General features: G+C 40.8%; 1 protein-coding gene across 1 annotated transcript in view; it reads left to right on the top strand.

Annotated features, from left to right (window-relative positions):
* Positions 1 to 7407: 7407 nt before the first annotated feature.
* The window catches only part of LOC126402863 (kelch repeat and BTB domain-containing protein 12-like), a 10782-nt gene continuing 8362 nt past the window's right edge, over positions 7408 to 9827 (top strand). Inside the window, exon 1 of the mRNA XM_050065183.1 lies at positions 7408 to 7735. The gene's annotated coding sequence lies outside the window, so the exon portion shown is untranslated. The remainder of the gene's footprint in view (positions 7736 to 9827) is intronic.

The raw sequence follows: 9827 nt of genomic DNA on the forward strand, positions 1-9827 counted from the left end.
TGAGACAAGCAGGATAAACTAACGCGGAAAAATAGATACCGCTATCAGGTTTAGTGATGAGCTATTAAGAATAAGATCACTCACAGATTTATCTGTTTAAAACAAAAACAGTGCACACACACTCTCCCCTGTTTTTGTTGTAACAAAAGTCTGTTTTTCTGTCCAATTATAATCTTAAACCTGAAATTTTCTTTCATTTTCTAGCATTACTATTTTGATAGATTACCAGACGTGGGAGCAAGTCATTGTTTTGCAAGTCTCAAGTCTCTGCGCTCAAATCCCAAGTCAAGTCCTAAAAAAGTCACAATGCCTGACATCCCTAAATGTAATGCGGTTTTAACAACATAATAATGATAACAATAATAATAATCATGATAGGTTAAATTTACAAAAAACATGAATGCTTTTTAAAATTTGTATTTATGTGTTAAAATAAGTTGGTTACAAAGTTACTCAGCTGTTAGATTAATGCATAGATTAGGGTTCTCATTCTTAACCCAAGCTGGATGAATGGATGGATGGATGGATGGATGGATGGATGGATGGATGGATGAGAGGAAACAGCCAGGCTCCTTGCTGGGCCCTCTGTCCTTCCTCTCGGCCAGTGTGGAGCTGGTCCATTTTCCACTGGAGACACATGTTGCTTGCACTGCCACATAGCTGGTGTGTCTCGGGCGCTAGAAGCCAAATGGTACTTTTTGGGGGGGTCGGGCTTGGTTGTGCTCTGGCTCAGTATTTCATGTGATGATCTCGGACGGGCCAGGTTTTGCCCTCAACTCACATTGGACAGTTCGGTTTCAGGTTGTAATTTTTTCATCCTGTTGAGAACTCTAGGATGGATAAGTGAACAGCTCCGCCAGGCACAGACCCACAGGCCCACAGTGTAAGGGGGTCCCCCTGGTCTTTACCTGCAAAATGTCTCTCAAATTAACACATTACGCCCAGAAAGAGACTCAAAGTAGACCAAAAAGACATACAAATAGACTGAAAACCGACAAATAAGACATGAAATCACCCCAAAGAGACATTAATGACTATAAACTGACACAAAACTACCACATAGACACACAAAACCACAAAAAGATGTATAACAACTACAAAGACATGCAAAACAACCGAAAAAAGTCTGTGTGTCTTGCTCCTGTGCAGGAGAGGTGGTGGGGCCTATTGCATACCTGTGTCCAGGGGCCCATTATCTCATTTTCCGCCCATGGTTAAGCTAACATTAGCTCATTAGTTGTGTGAACATCGGCCTCAACTTATTGTCTTTTGTGCAATTTCAAATGTCAAATGTACTTACTGGCTGTTGCATCTCAGTCTGTCATTTTCGACCTGCATGTTTTGCATACTATAAAAAGCACTGCACACCAACAAAGTTATCTTTGGTATCACTTTTCCCAACTGGTGCTCAGTGACATAACATTAGCTCTTCGTGGTTCTCTCCTGTACCTTGCCTGGATGCTGACTGATTGGTTCGAACTCAGTGGGTCATTTGGGGAGTTAAGCAACGACTTACAGGGAATGTTAATGTTAGTTGATTCTAAAATGAAAATGATTTGACTCATGGCACGCTTTTTAAATATCTTAAGGGAAAATATCAAGTATTTTAAAGTCAAAAGGCTCAAGTCCGAGTAAAGTCATGAGTCATGAGTGTTAAAGTCCAAGTCGACTTGCAAGTCATTTTTGATTTTGTCAACTCAGATCTGAAGTCATCAAATTTGCTAGTCCACACCTCTGTAGATTACACCCTGCACTCATATCAGTGATAAGTACTTGGCAGGACACATACAAATGTCATTATTGTTTTACATTTAACATGCCTCATTGTTTTATGTTTCAATTATGCCTTTACTGACGAGGTGTGGTTGAAGATGAAACGTCCATATCAGTGGAAGATAAGCTGTGTAATTATATTTTATTTTATTTTAACCTTGGATGAAGTAAAGCAGCTGGGGATATACACAGTTTCTCTAAATGCACCATTAGTTTTATGTATTATCACAAAATCCAATGTTCCTTAATTGCTACATGTTTATGCTTTTATTTCCGATGCTCTCCTGTTTTTTACGTTTTCCAGTAATCACTGGCAAAACAACATTTTACGTAAAGGAACAAATGGCTCACGGCAGATTTCCCTGTTGTGACTGAAATGACTAACAGCAATGGATGAGTGTTAGACATAACAGGAAACGTTCTTGCACATATTAACCCCAGTCCCTGTCGCACCCATGTAAATGTGTGCTGTTAAAACTCGGGAACATCTTAAAGACAAAGCACAGCTGAAAGGGTAACTAGCATGAACTGCAAATATATTCTACAACGCCACTCACACCCCAGATCATTTTCAGATGATGCAAGATTAGAGTAGGTTTCATTTCAATACTGGGGGGTGCCTTTTTAGCCTGGCTTTTAATTGAACTTTATTTTGTATTTACTATTATTATTGTGTATTTAACTATTTATCTACTTTTATTAATCTGTTTTTTCCAGCTGGCATATATTTATCTATTTTAAGTTATTTATTTATTTATTGATGTAAAATTGTTTTTATTTTGAGTCACCTCAGTTCCTGTTTTTTTCCCTGTTTTTATGAGTGCTTTGTCTTATGTGTGTGTGTGTGTGTGTGTGCGCGTGTGTGTGTTTTTATTGCATGAAGCACTTTGGGTTTCATTTTGATTGATTAAAAAGAGCCCCCCAAATAATGTTCAATTTACTTTTCTTTGAGTAACAGTGTCAATCTGTATAAGAGAATTACTGAGACTTAAAAAAAAAATGTTTCCAATGAAACCGTACATTTACGAATTGTTTTAAAGACTGACTTTTTCAGTAGGAACTAGTGGGCTCGGGGCTGAGTGGCTCAGAGAGAGAGAGAAATGTGACCAACCCAGAACAAACATTAGCTTTGCGAAGTAGAAAGAGATAAAAACAGAGAGGGACAAAAGGGGAGAGTGAGGGCACAGTGTGAAACAGTGCGTTATTTGCAGATACCTCTTCACTGGGGTCTTAACTTCACCACAGGTTTACTTGAGAGCACCGGCTGAAGCTGACAAGCACGAAAGCATTATAAAATAAACCTACATGACAGTATAAGTGTGCTGAACACATACATATATGCAGAAAAATAAAGTCACAAAGTTAGTTTGCAATGGCTGTGCCATTAACTCCACGTGAGACTTCCAAGTATAGGACTGTGTGGCCCACTTCACGTACTAATAGGTAAATAGCTTGATCAATCATTGAACTGCTGGGATTAAGGGGTGAGGTGTTTGTTAACCTATTGAGGGTTATATAATTCTTGGTTGGCAGAAAAACAAAGTCAGTTTGTTCCAGATGAAGTTTCTAAAATAGGTTTTATTGGTGTGTATATACACCTCAGATCAAAAACATGTTGGGACGCCATGTAAAACATAAATAAAAAGGGAATACAATAATATGCAAATCCTTTTTGACCTTTTTGACCTGTGATCAATTGAATACAGTACAAAGACGAGATATTTAACATTCAAACTTTATTGTTTTTGGTAGATGTAGACTTATACTGAATCTGATTTCTGCAACTCGATGCAAAAATTTGAGGCACCGTGTGACATCACCTTTTCTTTTAACAACACTCAGTAAGTGTTTAGGAACTGAGCTCTCAAACTGTTGAATTATAAGCCACATTTCTCACTCAAGATTCACAAGATGGCTCCCGAAAATCTTCAAGATTCAAAGACTGTCTGAGGGCCCCGTGTCATAGTCCGTGCCTTTCCTTCCTCCCTCCTGTGTCAGCAGTTTTCCCCCCTCCCCTTTATATCTTGGGTTCCTTGTTTGTCTCTCTCTGGGGGTTTCTCAAAGTCAAGGAAGGATCCTCATACGGCCGAATTTCAAGGATGCTACGTCATCAAATCCTGCTGAAGGACTGTTCCCAGGGCTGGATTAAGACTTCCCTGGGCCCCTGGGCAACAACATTCAAGGGCCCCTCCCCGGTTACTTAAAGGTTACTAAACTCAGTGCAAAAATGACAAATAGACACGAATACACAATGCATATTCGCTTTTATTTTGTCTCATTATTTTTGAGAGTACATTGACTAAAATATATTGTAATTTCTTGAGATATTTTAAGGTAAAAAGTTGGGAAGTTTTGCAAAAAAAAAGTTGCACAATTTCACAAAAGTCAGAAAATTTTGCAAGTTAACTTTTGGGAAAAAAAGTTGGAAAATGTTGCAAAAAAAGAAGAAGGGCAAGTGCCCCATTGCCCATATGGTTAATCTGTCCCTGACTGTTCCAATGTCAAGGATCCTTCCGAATTTCACAGAGGACTGAATCCTTCTTTCAGAGAAATTCCAAGGATGCATGAGTGTGTCCTCAGCAGTTATAAAATCCCCACAATGCACATGATTTGCCGGAAGTGAGAGCGTGGCCTCTTCAATGGAACTTTGACGGGATTTAGATAAATATGTCATTCATTTGGATTGATGTGGATTGATGTCTCCACGAGTTTTTGTTATACAAGCGTGAAAAAAAAAAAGTATGATCCAGAAATGTATTCTCCCTAAAAGTCACTTGACTTTGAAAACACTGATACATTTGTGTAAAATGATACAACAACATTAGAGGGTGCAAAAATGATCACAGTACCCTGAAACCTCCTCCGTCTGCTGAGAGTTAATGACTCACACCTGGGGACACTCGTTAGCCTGTTCCAATGTGTGTTGTCTGAATGCTAGGAAGGACTCTTGCCTTGCCTCTGCAGGACCTGTCCTCCCAAGGGAGAATCAATGTCTTTGAGAAACACCCACTACTGTGTCTGTGTGTCTGGGCGTGGCTCTCACCAGTGCTGCTGCCAATCTGCCGGCTCACCTGAAAGCCATCAACTCATCAGCCCCAGCAGTACAAATACCGCTGCTCTGCAGTCCAGTCTCCACCAAATCATTCAGCCTACCTTGCGGTGCTAACTACTGCTTATTTGTTGGTTATTGCTTTTTTTCCTCTTTGATTTTGTGTCTCTGTGCCTCAGATCCACGCTCACCAGCCACCTGTTTGCCTGCCACTCCAGCTTGCCAACCTGTTTACAGCCCTGCTCAGCCAGCCTGCCCTGATTCCCCTGAGTACCCTGGATCAACACAAGACACCCCTTCTTGCCTTACTGAACATGAATCCACTTCAAAATGAACAGCTGTCTGAGTCAACAAAGTCAGTAGTATTCATCCTCTGGGCATCGTGAATAGGTTGTGGGATATTTCAGCCTGAACCAAAGTGGTATTGGCCAACAGAGCAACACTGCCATTTTTGGAGCTACGCCAACCTACTGTATAACTTGCATAATAAGAGTTCAAGAAAAGAGGAAAAGAACAGCCACTTGTAAATAACTGCACACTGAGGCCTCCCTGCACTTGGCCAAAGGTCCTGATGAAGGGGCGGGATCAGAGCTTGTAGCGTGACAACACTGTCCCTGGAACATGTGAGCAAGCACATTTTACATGCGGAGGCAAGTTTACATATACACATTGTGATCAAGTGTCACTGATTAATCTGCACTGCCTACTGACTGTAAGGACCACATTGTTTTGCTCGTGCTGTTGCGTAATGCACTGTACTCGACTGTGTGTGGAAATACTGTTAGAAAACTATTAGCCTGAAATAACACTGTAGTGACATTTATGTGACCTCCAATAAGGAAGCAGACATATGGCGTGGCGGGACAAGGATGAAAGTTAAGGCAGTGAAAGTCTCATTCAACTCTCCAACAAACACCGACTTTCACCCGAGAGAGCTCTCGTCTCGTAAGATTCCAAAACCAAACCCTGTTCTTTTGTCCTAAACCCAACCACATGTTTTTGTTGTTAAAGGAAAAAAAAGTCAACTTGCAGTGTTATACCGTGCGTTTATTTTGAAAGAGACTGTATGTAAACGTTAAATTTCCTGTGAAAACAGAAGTGTATCTTTAAAGAAGACAATGCGTGTAGCAGGCAGAACTTGACACGGCGTCATAGAACTTCAACAGCTAACGTACCCAGGGTACCTTAAGTCCATGAACAAATGTCAGCATGTGACGAGGTCGGAGTTAGGATGGATAGAGAGTTGAAGGCGGAGCCGTTCACTCATATGTTAACTGTGTGGTGGTGCATGAAGCCAAAAAAGTTTGACTTCCCAGGCCCATGGAGCAAGCGATCTAGAGACTTTGCCAGCCGTGCGACTAACTTTCCGTTTAGCTCTCCACTAACTTGAATGGTGATAAATTGATTTTATTGGGTAACCCTTCTAGATTTTCAAAATGTTATCGGACCGAATAAATCAAATCCAGAGAGTGAAATGAGTCATTTTGCTGGGGTTGCGATTTTTAAAATATCTGGGGGCACCTCAAGTTTTGCAATTTGGCTGCTGCCATCTTGGATTTTTTTTTTTTGGGAGCCAGAAGTGAACAAATTTGGAATGAGAGGGTGAAGCTGTGGAGGAGTGAGGGGTGGATCTGACTCATAGACTGTGGTGACACCTCGTAGACAGCCTGTCACTCAAGCGCCCATGCCCTTAATTCTGAGTAACTTTTAAAAGTCCCAGTGAAACAGAAATTAGAGCGACTTCAGCTGCTGTACCAACACATTCTCACTCCGACCTCGTCACATATTGACGTTTGGTCATGGACTTTCCACGTCCACATACGACATGCAAAGTACCGTGGGTGTGTTGGTTGTTGACGTTCTGGGACACTGTCTCAAGTTTTGCCTATTACATGCATTGTCTTCTTTCACAATCCTTCCTTTTTGGGAAACAAAGACACACAGAAGTAGCATGCTGTTACTTGTTAGCGAACTTAATCTTAGGTCTGTGCAGCTAAAAGTTAAAGATTGATTGTTATAGTGGAAGTTGGATACGTGGAAGCACACGACATATTTTGTTTAAATGGAAGAAAACATGATTGGATTTTGATAGAGGATAAAAAGACATTGATTTTTTTGTGTTTTTTTCTGGCATATATTGTTAAACAGGTGCACAATATGTCCAGTGATATTATCTAAAAGGGTTTGAAAGCCAATTTTCATTTCATCTCGAGTTAAACTGTAAATTATATAAAAATTCCCAGTTTACAGTAAATCTGCTGTAAAGTTAGGCATTTTAACATGGGGGTCTGTGGAGATTGACTCACTTTTGGAGCCAGCCTCAAGTGGCCATTCAAAGAACTGCATTTTTGCACTTCTGTGTTGGCTTCATTTATTAGTCCCCGAGGTTACTGCTTGGTTTGAAAGTAGGATAAATATCAGATAAAGTAAAATTTATTTCAGGTAGTTTTTTGTTGAACATACACGTTACACTGCTGACTGTAAACTTATCAAGAGGTGGTATTAGGTGGGTTTATCCAAGGTGAAGTCCCATCATATAATTATCTTATTTTCTGTTTTTTTGTCTCAACATGTCAACAGCCTATAAATGGTATGCCTCGGATTCTTGCAGTTTCAAGATAAAATCCGCACTGAAGAAAACAGTAATAAGACAGAGCAATTGTAGACTGATTGCCCAGCCACTTCTCGAAACCCGAACAGCACCACTAGCACTTGCTGGTCTATTTTAAACCTTTACACCAGTGAGCATGCTATTGCCCTCACTCACAGGCAGCAACTAGCACATAACACAAGACAGACTTGCCAGCAAACAAAAACACAGTCTGTGAAGAGTAGCATAGGATATCAAAGCTGACGTCATCTCAGTTCAATATCATCTGAACCCTGGCGCTGGATAGCCTCAGGACACCTCCGGTACGATAGATCTTTCCTGCATGTGCTTAGCTAATGTCATGCTAACATGCTACTGCTCGTACTCCGAACTGACTGTGCATGTCTGCCTGGTGTGAGGTGGCCTGTGTATGTTTAGCACACCCACTGACAGTGTCACTATGGCCTCTGTAAGTGTCTGAGTTTGTTGGCCAGCTGCTCAGGGGCGGAACCAGTTAAAGATACTGGTCAAAATGGAGAAGAAAGGCCTCTACATATGGAGCAAAGCCATTCAGTATCCAACAACACCATCTGAGTGGCTCCTCTTTGATGTTTGTCCATAGTAGGACCAACCAAGTGTCCGTAATATTTTGTACAATTACTGCACTTACTATATAGTGACTGTCGTGATCATTAGCTGTAAGCCTACTAAAGCAAAACACCCGGCAGTGATTCATTAGCTGAGCTGGGGGGAAAAAAGAAAGTGACCATGCTGTGCTCTGTACATAGATCCAGTTCACTGGACATAGTTACGTAAAGTCAGCTTTCACACTTTGGGAAATGATTTCCTCTTCATGCAGTATTTCAATCAGGCCAGCTGATGCACATTTTTACTTAAGTTACAGCTGTTGTTCGAGCTCAAGTTACAGACCACCAAGATTATAAAGCACTTCTCGAATGAAAGCCCGTAGCATTTGCTGTGGTGCACCCACAAATCTTTCATGGGGGTGGCCAGATGGGGTGACTGAAAATCTTGGGATGGCACACCAAAACCAAAAGCCATGACTGAATACCATTATGCTGTTGTAGTGTAAAGGCTAGTTGAAAACAATGTCAAAATGAAAATTAATCGCATACTTTGGTTTCTAATTTTACACTTAGGGTCTCATTCATGACATGTAAGTAAATCTGAGAGTAAATTTGCACATAGAAAACCTCAGTGCTACAAACCTACTCCGGATTCATGAACACCGCGGAAAAATCGGATTTGATCGTAGGCATGTGTGTATGCTCATGAATGCCAATCAATTGTAAATTCCCAGCATGCTCCCGCTAGTCAGCAATTAGCATAAATCCCCGCCCATGAACAGCCAGTGACCGCCATATACGGAAGTGATAATTATGGATAGGCACGTCCTGTTGACCTGCAAACATGGAGCAAACAAAGAAAGACAGGGAGAGACAAAAAGAAAAACTTGTCTGACGCTGACAAATTTATGTTTTTTTACTTCTACAACATAAACACATGGTCAGGTTTAGAAAAAAAGAAAAGGGTTTGACTTTACGGGACACGAACACCACTCTCTCGGGTGAGAGTCAGTGTTTATTGGACCCATTCACCACATCTCCTACCCACCACACTCGGACTTCCGCTGCCTTAACTTTCGTCCTTGTCCCGCCATGTTTCCCCCGATGCAGCTGGACATTTTTAAACTATAACAGCAACCAGCTGCATATCATGCCAACGTTAAAGGATGCCTTTTTTCGTTGGTTTCTGATGCTGCAAGTCACTGCCCAAGCGCCGGATTTCAATGACTTCCGAGTGAGACCAGGTTTATTCACTCAGACTGCTGTAGTATTGGACTTTATATATAAAACTGAAATTGAACTGAAATTATTATTTGTATAGTCCTCTGAGGCATACTTTGATATCCAACAAATTACTACTGTATGAATGATGCACTCAACGTTAAGTGATGGAGTTTAGGTTTAGACCAGTAAAGTTACTGTGGTTAGGTTTAGGAAAAGAAACATGCTGACCACGTACCTTAAAGGGACATAAAGTTCACTCAGAGTTCACACAGTTCCAAACACTGGTTTACTGAGGAAAGTCCCATGTTTTGAGTCCCATCCACCTCCAAAATCTTCTGCTGCTCGGGACCAATCACTTCTTTACTCTCATCAGGGCATTGGTCACGTGAATGCATCCGTTATGCATGAATAACTGGCTCGTGATTACGTGGGATATGTTAGGGTGACACTTGGCCGGCCACAACATAGCCTACTTAAATGATACTTGCAGTTTACTCAAAGATGCCTTATCATTTTAATATATTTAAAGTTTATATGTATGGATAGAAAATTCAGTTATATTACAAAATAATATCTCTCAAAGACAGAAATTCAGATAGGCCCC

Source organism: Epinephelus moara, chromosome 16 (genome assembly GCF_006386435.1).
Source record: "Epinephelus moara isolate mb chromosome 16, YSFRI_EMoa_1.0, whole genome shotgun sequence".
Lineage (NCBI taxonomy): Eukaryota > Metazoa > Chordata > Actinopteri > Perciformes > Serranidae > Epinephelus > Epinephelus moara.